The sequence below is a fragment of the Balaenoptera physalus genome (assembly GCF_965194825.1).
Source record: "Balaenoptera physalus genome assembly, chromosome: 10".
In the NCBI taxonomy this organism is placed as follows: Eukaryota; Metazoa; Chordata; class Mammalia; order Artiodactyla; family Balaenopteridae; genus Balaenoptera; species Balaenoptera physalus.
In genome coordinates this window covers 37,455,617-37,468,767 of record NC_138889.1, presented here as the reverse complement: position 1 = coordinate 37,468,767, position 13,151 = coordinate 37,455,617, and the positions used below count along the sequence as shown (strand labels likewise).

The 13,151-nt window shown below is 33.6% G+C and overlaps 1 protein-coding gene across 1 annotated transcript in view; it reads right to left on the bottom strand.

The window, feature by feature from the left end:
• Nucleotides 1–13,151, bottom strand: part of LOC309636673 (uncharacterized protein) — a 48,621-nt gene that overhangs the window by 16,562 nt on the left and 18,908 nt on the right. The gene's annotated exons all lie outside the window — the stretch shown is intronic.

The following is a 13,151-nucleotide window of genomic DNA, read 5'->3' as shown; positions in this document are numbered from 1 at the left end:
AGAAAGCAATATATTTACATTCATAAGATGAATAATAGAGCCTGATGCAAGATAAAAATCTGTGTTTTACTGAAGCAGTTCCTATGTTTTTGGAATTTCTTTGTACTCCTAGATAAACACTTTTTTAAAAAAGCAAACTATAAGTATTTGCTTAATGGATGCAGACAAAAATGAAATTTTTAAAATTCAAAAATATAGTCTATACTTTCATATAAGATGTGAACAAAAGGTATCAGAATTTGTAAATTCTATCTAAATAAATAGAAATAATTTCAGTGATAATCTACCTCATCATTAGGTAACTCACTGCATGACTTAATTATAACATTGTTATTCTGATGACAAATATAAAGTGGTTAAAAAAATTCATTGTGATCTGGATTTGATTGTATAGCACAGAAATAATGCTACCACTGTCAATATGCAGTTGGAGTGAATAATGGGCCCCAAATTAATGCAGCGTGTGTTGCTTCGGAAATCTACCTTTCAAATGTAATTCATAGGAATCAACTTCGCCTGCTGCTTTCTCACTGAGGTGGTAAGTTTCCAAGTAAAGCGTTTAATATTGTAACTCTCATTAAATGCACACCATGTGAGAGGGAGTCAGTGTAACACTTAAAAAGGAATGCCCCAGATGAGAGATCAATGTAAACTGAATTTATTTTTGTCGCTTAGAAAATATGAATATTCTAGAGGTGAATGTTTTGGTAAATTACTTGCTTATTCATTTTCAATCATACACATATAGTAATAGACTGTGTCTATATAACAGAAAAAGAAGAGACTGTTACACATTTCACCCTGGAACAACTTCTTAGACTAACTGGTAAAAGTTAAAATGGGTACTTGAATATAGAATTTGTTTTGCCAAACCATTTACTTAAGTAACAAAAGTACATTAAGTCCAATAATCCCTACATTATTAAATTGAATTACAATAATAAGGAAAACATTCCAATTGACTTTTAAATTGCTAAGCCCATTTAATACTTTGGAGTAATGGGCATTAGTTTTACATTAAAGTTTAATATGTTTTATATTAAAATAATAAACATTGGATATTTCCTTTAAAGCCTTTCAGATTGTATTGAGTGAACAGATGACTCCAAAACACACTATTTCATAGATAAACAAAAGGTTAGAGGATAAATATACATACCATAAGTGTTTGTATTTCATTAGCTGTCACATTATAAATGACAGCATCACATCAGAGGAAAACCTTCAGAGATATGAATATGATACTTGTTTATTTGGAAAACTTTCTTATCATATGTGCTTCTTTTAAGGTACTTCTCTCAACAGTAAAAATGAAAAAAAAAGGAAAATAAAAGCACAAATTATTTCATAACCCAAGAAAACCATCTGTGACTAAGTAAAATATAAAAGTAAAAAAATAAAGAAAAATAAAACATTGAAGCATTTTAAAGCTGAGAAAATTGCTGCAAGCCATTCAGTAAATTTGAGTAACTAATACATGTCAGTCACTAGCCAGATCCTGGGGAGTCAGAAATGAATAAGACAAGATTCCTGATCTCAAGGATGGAATAGAAAATACATTTCCTTGGTGAGTTTCTCCAAGTTTCCAAAAGATGCCACACAGAAATTATTATTTTTATTATACCAAAAAGGTAACTAAATGATATGTCAGATTTTAAAACACACACAAAACCAAATACACTTCTTTGGGGGTAAGCCTCAGTTCCTTTTACATAAGTAAGGGAATGGCAGCTACCATTTGTGACTACTTGCCGGACTCAATATGCATGTTTTCTTTTCTGTAAAGATGATATTATTTTCACCATGAGCAGTTGAGAAAAGTGATACTTAGAGAATTTTTGTATATTAGTTGAAGTCACTGAAACACTAAGTGTCCAAATCAGGTCTTAAAACTACTAATCTCTTTTAATAAGATTTATGAGCTTACCATCATTCAATGTGACCTGATCTCTAATCTCAGAAATAGATAATTATTTTATATAGTTTCTTTAGCATTTCCTCAGCATCCAGAATTGATTTCTATAAGCATGTATGACATGCTACAGATTAATAGCTGTATAATCTTGTATATGTTAGCAAGAAAAGGAAATTTTTTTTTTTATATTTTCAATTTACTGACACTGAGAATGTGTTCTTTGGGACAAAATTTGGTTTCTAAATTTCTGCTACCAAATTAGACAATTCTCACACATATAAATACCTGCAAAGTGCACTGAAGTCATCTGTCTTGATTTCAAATTAGAAGTCAACAACTGTAACTAATAAGAACTGATGGGGGAGGCAAAGTTGCTAATTGGTAAATGAAAGCATTGATGCATTTAAAATGTCACCTGGCAAACCTTTGTTATCCAGCAAATGCTATAATTTGGTTAATATTACTATTTTATTTCTATGTGTATATGGTGCAATCCATATAAAGTCTGACATTTTTTTCTCAAAAAATAATTTTACTCCTGGATATATATCTGAAAAACTAAAAAACACTAATTCAAAAAGATGTATGCACCCCAATGTTCATAACAGCACTATTTACAATTGCCAAGATATGGAAGCAATCTAAGTGTCCATCAACAGATAAATGTGTAAGGAAGATGTGATATATATGTGTATATACATGAAAAAGAATGCAGTTTTGCCAATTGTGGCAACATGGATGACTTGGGGGGTATTATGATAAGTGAAATAAGTCAGACAGAGAAAGACAAACACTGTATGATATCAGTTATATGTGAAACCTAACAAAATACAACAAACTAGTGCATACAACAAAAAGAAGCAGACTCACAGATCTAGAGAACAAACTAGTGGTTACCTGTGGGGAGGAGGAAAGGAAGGAGGGGCAAGATGGGGTAGGGGATTAAGATGTACAAACAGTTATATATAAAATAATCTCCAAGGATATACTGTATAGCACAGGAAATGTAGCCAATATTTTATAATAACTATAAATGGAATATAAACTTTAAAAATTGTGAATCACTATGTTGTACATTTAACACATATGATATTGCACATTGACTAAACCTCAATTAAAGAAAAGACAAAAAAATAAAGAACAAAGCTTGGGGTATCACACTCCCTGATTTCAAGATATTTTATAAAGCTGTAGTAATCAATACATTATGACCTTGTCATAAACAGATACATAGTTTAATAGAACTCAATAGAAAGCCCCCAAATAAATCCATGCATATGTAACCATAAGGGAGCCAAGAATATACAATGGGAAAAAGATAGTCTCTTCAATGAAGGGTCATGGGAAAACTGGACAGCCATATACAAACAAATGAAACTGGACCACTATCTTACACCATACACAAAAATGAACCTAAAATGGATTAAAGATTTAAATGCAAGACCTGAAACCATAACAAGAAAATATAGGCAGTAAGCTTGTTGAAATAGGCTTTGGCAATGATTTTATTGGATCTTACTCCAGAAGGGAAGACAATAAAAACAAAAATAAACAAGTGGGTGTACATCAAACTAAAAAGCTTCTGCACAGGAAGGAATTTATCAACAAAAATGAAAAGACAACTTATGGAATGGGAGAAAGTATTTGGAAATCATATATCAGATAAGGGATTAATATACAAAAAATATAAAGAACTCATACAATTCAAAAATAATGATAAAATGACCCTGCTAAAAATGGGCAGAGGATCTGAATAGGTATTTTTTAAAAAGAAGACATACAAATGATCAGCTGGTATGTGAGGTCAAAAACTTCCCTAATCATTAGAAAAATGCAATTCAAAACAACAATGAGATATCACCTCACAACTGTTAGAATGGTTATTATTAACAAGACAAAAAACAAGTGTTAGTGAGGCTGTGGAGTAAAGGGAACTCTTGTGAAGTGTTGGTGGGAATGTAAATTGATGTAGTCACTATGGAAAACAGCATGGAGGTTTCTTAAGAAATTAAAAATAGAACTACCATTTGATCCAGCTATTGCACTTCCAGGTGTATAGCCAAATATAATGCAATACCAATTTGAAAAGATACATGGACCTCCATGTTCACTGCATTATTTTCAATAAGATAAAGATGTCATATATATATATGTGTGTACATATATATATATATATATATATATATATACATATATATAGACAAATATTGACTCTTTATGTTGTGTACCTGAAACTTATATAATGTTGTATGTCAGTTGTACCTCAATAAAACAAATAAAATAAATTAACTTATAAATAAATAAATATAAAGAAAAGAAAGAAAGATAACTGGGGAAGTTAATAAACTAACAGAGACCAATGCAATTAGGAGACCAAAAAACAGGAGTCCCAAACATAGCCTCACAGCACTGACTGATTAGTATGCTGTTACATTTACCAATGACACTATCTATGATTTATTCATTTATTTAGCAAATGTATTTTCAGGGAATGCTATGTATAAAAGACTATTTTAGGTACTGTGGTATAGGAATCAAGAAGGTAATGCCCCTGTAGTCATGGAATTTTTATGCTAGTGAGAGAGACTGTAATAAACAAATAAATATGCAGTATACCACAATATGAGACTGTCCTAATTCATGAGACAGAGAGTAAAGAAGGCTGATAGAGAAATAGAATGATGGGGTAGAGTTTAGGGGTTTTAAAAATAATGTAGTCTGGGATTACTAGTCTCAAATACCCCTCTTGTATTTAGTGTTTCCAATTGATCAGCATTACATCATGGGCCTATTTTTCAATTCAAGCATGGTGAGTAAAGGAAGAAATAGCCTCTCTTCAGCTCCTGTATTTGGAGATTTTCACCAAGATTAAGCAACAAATGAAACAGGAACACCTGTAGAAAATTAAGAAGGGGGCTTCCCTAGTGATGCAGGGATTAAGAATCTGCCTGCCAATGCAGGGGGCATGGGTTCGAGCCCTGGTCCTGGAAGATCCCACATTCCGTGGAGCAACTAAGCCCGTGTGCCACAACTACTGCGCCTGTGATCTAGAGCTTGCAAGCCACAACTGCTGAGCCCACATGCCACAACCACTGAAACCTACATGCTTAGAGCCTGTGCTCTGCAATAAGAGAAGCCACCGCAATGAAAGGCCCGCACACCTCAACAAAGAGTAGCTCCTGCTCGCCGCAACTAGAGAAAGCCCACGCGCAGCAGTGAAGACCCAAAGCAGCCAAAAATAAATAAAATTAAAAAAAAGTTCTACCTCACTAACACAACAAAAACAAAAAACATTAAGAAGGATACACTTAACAAAATATATGAGAGTGTATATTATGCTTTGCCAATCAATTCCAGTCCCTGGATTAGATAATGAATTGAGAGGAATATAATCAATCTTTAGAGTTGATACCCTTTTTCAGACTTAGCTATAGAGACTGAAGGAAACTAGTAGCAAGATACTAGCCATCACTATGTTGCAATACTCTTTGTCAGGTTCTTTTATCAATTTGATTTAACAAATATATATTGATCACTTGTGCAAAGCTTTGAATATTTTTATTTCCCTCTGCTAAACTTCCAGAGAGACAACATAGTTAGGTATCTTTAATATAATAAGCAATGAGGCCTGATCTGTTCTGAGTAAGTCAACTCTAAGGGGAATTCAGAAATCTGGTTGGCACCACTTTATATACCCAAATAAACAACTGTCAAACATAAAACAAGGCTTTTAGGCAGACTGAATGAGTCTCACTTTAGTTTTAAAAATGATACTGACATGCAGCAGAGTTGGGTGTTTATCCCAATAATCTTGTATTTTTCAAATAAACATTTGCATATAAATTGCTTTGAAGAATATATTATCAAGTCAGAAGGTAAGAGATTCTGAAATAATTTTAATTCTACTTGAACTTTGCCAATCTGAAGTTTACTACTAAAACAGAATCTCTTGAAGACTTTCAGTTGTATGAATATAGTTCTTCTCTGTTCTTAGGTTTTAAAAAACTTTCAACAGGTTCAGTGGTACACAATAACATCCACTTTAAATTCATATGTATGCACTGCACCTCTTCCCTGGAAAATATATTGGTATTAAATTCTAATACTTGCAGAGAAAGACTACTGTGTTAATCATTTCATGTTCTTCTAAGCTAAATAAGATTCTCCAATACTAGCTGTGTTAAATGTAAAATGTTGGCTTTTTAATACTGATTGGAAATATCACATGACTAATTGTAATAAAAGTTTTCAAATATCTAGTTTACTTTTTGTTTTTAAAAACTCAGATTTTCTTGAGTCTCCATACTCTTCTATAAAATATTATCCTTAAGATAAAATAATACTATGTTTCCTTATCAAATACTTACTGAAGTTTGTTTAAAATATTTGCATAATTTCTTTAGAATAAAAAATAATCAATTGATTATCAGTATCTAAGGAAAAATTAACATCAGTAGTAGTAGTAGTGTTACCAAGTCCAAGTTTGTGCTGCTCGCCCCATGACAGGACAAACAATGGAGAGACTTGGTTTTGGGGCAAAGAATAGCAACTTTACTCAGAAAGTCACCAGACCAAGAAAATGGCAGACTATTGTCCCAAAGAACCATCTTACACAAGTTAAAATTCAGGTTTCTTTTATACTAAAAGGGGAGAGGATGTGGCTGGTTGTTGCAGAGTTCTTTATGCTGGCCAAACCCTGTGGGGATGTGATAATCCTTTGTTCTTGCAGCTGTCCAGGTAGGTCTGTCAAGATGTTCTTGTAAACCTTCAATAAAACGGGTGTTTTGCAACTTTTTATCTCTATATGAATGAAAAGTGTTATGGCTTTCAAGGTTAATCCTGGGAAGTAAAACCTTGAGAAATGGTTCTTATGTATATTTCAGGCTATAAGCAACATTATTTTACTGATTAGCAAGACAAAGGTGAAGAGCCAGCATGACTAAACACAGGCAACAGAGCACAAAGGTTAAGGCTAAAGGAGTAGATCCAATATGGGGTCAGGTTTGTTCTTCTCTGATACAATAGTAGCTATTAATATTTGCACAGTAGTTTCTAAAGCTTTTCACACATCTTATTTGATCTCACAGTAATCCTGTGATAAAAGGAATCCTATAATCCCAATATTACAGAATAAGATACTAAAGCTCAGAAATTAAGTAATTTATCAAGTCTCTCAAAGTTAGTGACTGTTGCCCTTCTTTTTGTCACTTTTTTCATTTTGATTTTGTTCTTTATGGTTAAAATAATAATAAAGAATTGCTTATGTTATGTATTTTAAATCACAGGAACATTAACTCTGGTTTATATATGAAAGGAATATGAATTCTAGCTTCAGAATCTATAAGAACAATAACAATGCTTTACTTATACGTTTTTTAGTATAATGTGAATGGGAATTCTTGAAGGTGCATCACTTTATGAAATGTCACATGTGTTTTCTCAGGATTCAAGCCTCATGTGCTGTTCAAACAATCGTCATAAGCAGGTAATGCACATGCATTCAGTGATCAAATGAAAGCTGTACCTGATATTTATTATGGTACTACAGTAACATAAAATTCGTTTTCATTTGTAAAATTGTTTGCATTTCTGAGTATTACATATTGTTTTAAGAAAACCTTTATTATTGTAAACAAGATATCATTAATTATATTTCATGCATTTATATTGATACAGCAAGTAAGCATATTTATAAAAATTATATGTATTTGTGAGTGTTTAGTACAAGTGTAGGGTTATTTAATTAATCAAAGATATAAAAGTTTGATGAACATGAAAAGAGCTGAAACCATGTGTGAGAACAGAGAGACGTTAAGGAAAAAAAAGAAAAGATAACAGAAAAATAAATAAATTTAGGAGTGTCAAATAGAAGTACCAGTACCAGTACTAACTGACTAACAAGCTCTGGTCATCATGAAAAACATGGCATAGGAAATGTACTTTGCAAATGTTAGAACTTCAATGCATGAAAGAGGGAATAAGAGTTAAGCATAATAGATGCCTACATAAATAGTGTTATTAAGATTTTACTTAACCCAGGAGATGAAATTACTGATTACATGGAAGTATTGCTATAGGTTTCTTTGCATATTTAACAAATAAAACATATTGCATATTATCTTAATTTCTTAAAATTGCATAAAATGTTGTGAGAATATATTGATATTTCATGATGTTCTGTTTTCTCTCCATTATCAGGTCCTGATTTATCATTTATGGAGACGGTGTCTATGTCCCTTAGTAAGATATTTTTCAGATATGTTTATTATCCTTTTTAAAAAGATTTATTACTAAGTGTTATTTTTTTTTGTCAATTTGAATGCATTATTTCTCATTTATATGCATTATTTCCCATTGGATATACAAAGAAAAAAGGAAACGAACTTTTAAATTTTAAATAATTGATATATAATTAATTGCTTATTATATTAAATCCCCACGATCTGCTTGGTAAACCCTGTGTATATAGAATATCTGAATGTACAATGAGTGTTCCCATAACTGAAACAAGTCTATGGGGGCAAGTGCACATGAGAGTTGCACCAGATAAGAGTCTGAGCTGCCCCCACGTGCCCACAGCAGGTCCAGAGACCTACCTAGAGGTATTAGAGGGCCTCATGGAGAGGCAGAGTTTGGTCATGACTCATGGTGGGGACAAGGGCATTGACAGCTGAGACCACAGGAAAATATTATTATAACCATATTTTAATGTTGTGTTCTGTTCTGTTGTTGTTTTTAAATTATTTTCTTAATTAAAAAAATGTTAAATTAAAAAATATTTTTAATGTTATATATTTAAAAAATTTTTAATATATCTTTTATTTTCTTATTTTTCTATTTTTACATAACTTTTTTGGTGTTTTGTGTTTTTTCCTTGTTTTCTTATGTTTTGTTTTCAATCTTTTTAAAATCATTTTTTGTGTTCTCTAATGTTTTCTTTGCTTTTTTTTAGTGTACATTCTGCTTTTGTTTCTTCTTTTCTGTTTTTGTTAGTTTTGTTTTTACTTGATTGATTTTGTTTTGGGGTACTTTTATTTGTCTAGTTGTTCTCTTGTTTTTTGTTTTCTTTTTTCTTTTTGTATGTGTGTGTGTTTCTTTGTTAGTTTTGTCATTGTTTCATTTTGGTTTTACCACTTCTCCTGGGTTTTATTTGTCTGTTCATTTGTTTTCTTTTTAAAAAAATTTTTTTAACTGTTGTTATTACTGTTTGTTTGTTTTTGTCTTTGTTATTTGTCTTGGATTTTACTAGTCTGTTTGTTTTCTTCCCCCCCAGTTGTTTTTTTTTTTTTTTTTTTTTTTTTTTTGTCACACTGTGCAGACTGTGGGGTTTTGGTTCCCCAGCTGGGGGTCATGCCTGAGCCTCTGGGTTGGAAGCACTGAGTCCAGGATGCTAGACTCCCAGAGAATTCTCAACCCCAGGGAGTATTAATAAGAAAGAGCTCTCCAGGAAGTCTCCCTCTCAACTCCAAATCTCGGACCCACCCAACTGCTGGCAGGGTCAAGTGATGGATGCCTCATGCCAAACAACAAGCAAGATAGGAACATAAACCCGTCAATCAGCAGACAGGCTGCCTAAAGTCATACTAAGCTCACAGACACCGAAAAACACACCCTCTGACGTGGCCCTGCCCATCAGAAGGACAAGATCTAGCTCCACCCATCAGAGCACAGGCATCAGTCCCTCCCACCAGGAAACATACACAAGCCACTAGACCAACCTCACCCACCAGGGGCAAACAACATAAGAAAGAGGAAAAACGACCCTGCAGCCTGAGGAAAGGACCTCAAACACAGTAAGTTAGACAAAATGAGAAGACAGAGAAATATGTTGCAGACAAAGGAGCAAGGTAAAAACCCACAAGACCAAAAAATGAAGAGGAAATAGGCAATCTACCTGAAAAGGAATTCAGAGTAATGATAGTAAAGATGATCCAAAAATCTCAGAAATAGATGGAGACATGGATTGAGAAAATACAAGAAATGTTTAACAAGGACCTAGAAGAACTAAAGAACAAACAAACAGTGATGAACAACATAATAACTGAAATGAAGAATACACTAGAAGGAATCAATACAAGAATAGCTGAGGCAGAAGAAAGGATAAGTGAGCTGGAATATAGAATGGTGGAAATAAATACCACAGAGCAGAATAAAAAAAGAGGAATGAAAAGAATTGAGGGCAGTCACAGAGACCTCTGAGACAACATTGAATGCACCAACATTAGAATTATAGGGGTTCCAGAAGAAGAAAAGAAGGACAAAGGATCTGAGAAAATATTTGAAGAGATTATAGTTAAAACCTCCTTAACATGGGAAAGGAAATAGCAATGCAAGTCCAGGAAGCACAGAGAGTCCCATACAGGATAAACCCAAGGATAAAGAGGCCAAGACACGTATTAATCAAGCTAACAAAAATTAAATACAAAGAAAAACTATTAAAAGCAGCAAGGGGAAAGCAAAAAATAACATATAAGGGAATCCCCATAAGGTTATCACCTGATTTTTCAGAAGAAATTCTGCAGGCCAGAAGAGGGTGGAAGGATATATTTAAAGTGATGAAAGGGAAAACCCTACAACCAAGATTACTGTACCCAGTAAGGATATAATTCAGATTTGACAGAAAAATCCAAAGCTTTACAGACAAGCAAAAGCTAAGAGAATTCAGCATCACCAAACCAGCTTTAAAACAAACACCAAAGGAACTTTTCTAGGCTGGAAACAAAGAGAAGAAAAAAGACCAACAAGAACAAACCCAAAACAAATAAGAAAATGGTAATAGGAACATACCTATTGATAATTACCTTAAACGTAAATGGATTAAATGCTCCAACCAAAAGACGCAGACTGGCTGAGTGGATAAAAAAACAAGACCCATACATATGCCATCTACAAGAGACCTACCTCAGACCTAGGGACACATACAGACTGAAAGTGAGGGGATGGAAAAAGATAGTCCATGCAAATGGAAATCAAAAGAAAGCTGGAGTAGCAGTATTCATATCAGACAAAATAAACTTTAAAATGAAGACTGTTACAATAGACAAGGAATGGCACTACGTAATGATCAAGGGATCAATCCAAGAAGAAAATATAACAATTGTAAATATTTATGCACCCAACATAGCAGCACCTCAATACATAAGGCAAATGTTGCCAGACATAAAAGGGAAAATCGACAGTAACACAATCATAGTAGGCGATTTTAACACCTCACTTTCACCAATGGACAGATCACCCAAAATGAAAATAAATAAGGAAACACAAGCTTTAAATGTTACATTAAACAAGATGGACTTAATGGATGTTTATAGGACATTCCATCCAAAAACAACAGAATTCACTTTCTTCTCAAATGCTCATGGAATTTTCTCCAGGATAGATCATATCTTGGGTCACAAATCAAGCCTCAGTAAATTTTAAAAAATTGAAATCTTCTCAAGCATCTTTTCTGACCACAATGCTATGAGATTGGAATTCAATTACAGGAAAAAGAATTGTAAAATACACAAACACATGGGGGCTAAATATATGCTAAGTACCCAAGAGATCACTGAAGAAATCAAAGAGGAAATCAAAAAATACCCAGAAAAAAATGACAACAAAACCCCAACAACCCAAAACCTATGGGATGCAGCAAAAGCAATTCTAAGTGGGAAGTTTATACCAATACAACCCTACCTCAAGAAACAAGAAAAATCTCAAATAAACACCATAACCTTGCCCCTAAAGCAACTAGAGAAAGAAGAACAAACAAAACACGAAGTTATTAGAAGGAAAGATATCATAAAGATCAGAACAGAAATAAATGAAATTGAAACAAAGAAAACAATAGCAAAGATCAATGAAACTAAAAATTAGTTCTTTGAGAAGATAAACAAAGTTGAAAAAACCTTAGCCAGATTCATCAAGAAAAAAAGGGAAATGGCCCAACTGAATAAAATTAGAAATGAGAAAGGAGAAGTTACAACTGGCACTGCAGAAATACAAAGGATCATAAGAGACTACTACAAGCAACTCTATGCCAATGAAATGGACAACCTGGAAGAAATGGACAAATCCTTAGAAAAGTACAAACTTCCAAGACTGGAGCAGGAAGAAATAGAAAATATGACCAGATGAAACACAAGCAATGAAATTGAAACTGTGATTAAAAATCTTCTAGCAAACAAAAGTCCAGGAACAGATGGCTTCACAGGTGAATTCTATGAAACATTTAGAGAAGAACTAACACCTATCCTTCTCAAAATCTTCCAAAAAATTGCAAAGGGAGGAACACTCCCAAACTCATAATACGAGGCCACCATCACCCTGATGCCAAAACTGGACAAAGATATCACAAGGAAAGAAAATTACAGGCCAATATCACTGATGAACATAGACACAAAAATCCTCAACAAAATACTAGCAAACAGAATCCAACAGCACATTAAAAGGATCATACACCACGATCAAGTAGGATTTATCCCAGGATGCAAGGATTCTTCAATATATGCAAGTCAATCAATGGCATACACCTTATTAACAAATTGAAGAATAAAACCACATGAACATCTCAATAGATGCAGAAAAATATTTTGACAAAATTCAACACCCATTTATGATAAAAATACTGTCCAGATAGTGGGCATACAGGGAACTTACCTCCACATAATTTAGGCCATATATGGCAAACCCCCAACAAACATTATTCTCAATGGTAAAAAACTGAAAGCACTTCAAGGCAAGAGTGTCCACTCTTGCTGCTATTATTATTATTATTATTTTAAATTTATTTATTTATGGCTGTATTGGGTCTTCATTTCTGTATGAGGGCTTTCTCTAGTTGTGGCAAGCGGGGACCACTCTTCATCGCGGTGCACGGGCCTCTCACTATCACGGCTTCTCTTGTTGCGGAGCACAGGCTCCAGATGCGCAGGCTCAGTAATTGTGGCTCAAGGGCCCAGTTGCTCTGCGGCATGTGGGATCTTCCCAGAGCAGGGCTCGAACCCGTGTCCCCTGCATTGGCAGGCAGATTCTCAACCACTGCGCCACTAGGGAAGCCCTTGCTGCTATTATTGAATATAGTCTTGGAAGTCCTAGCCACAGCAATCAGAGAAGGAAAAGAAATAAAAGGAAGATAAATTGGAAAAGAAGAGGTAAAACTGTGACTCTTTGCAGATGACATGATACTGTATTTAGAAAATCCTAAAGAGGCCAGCAGAAAACTAGTAAAGCTAATCAATGAATTTAGAAAAGT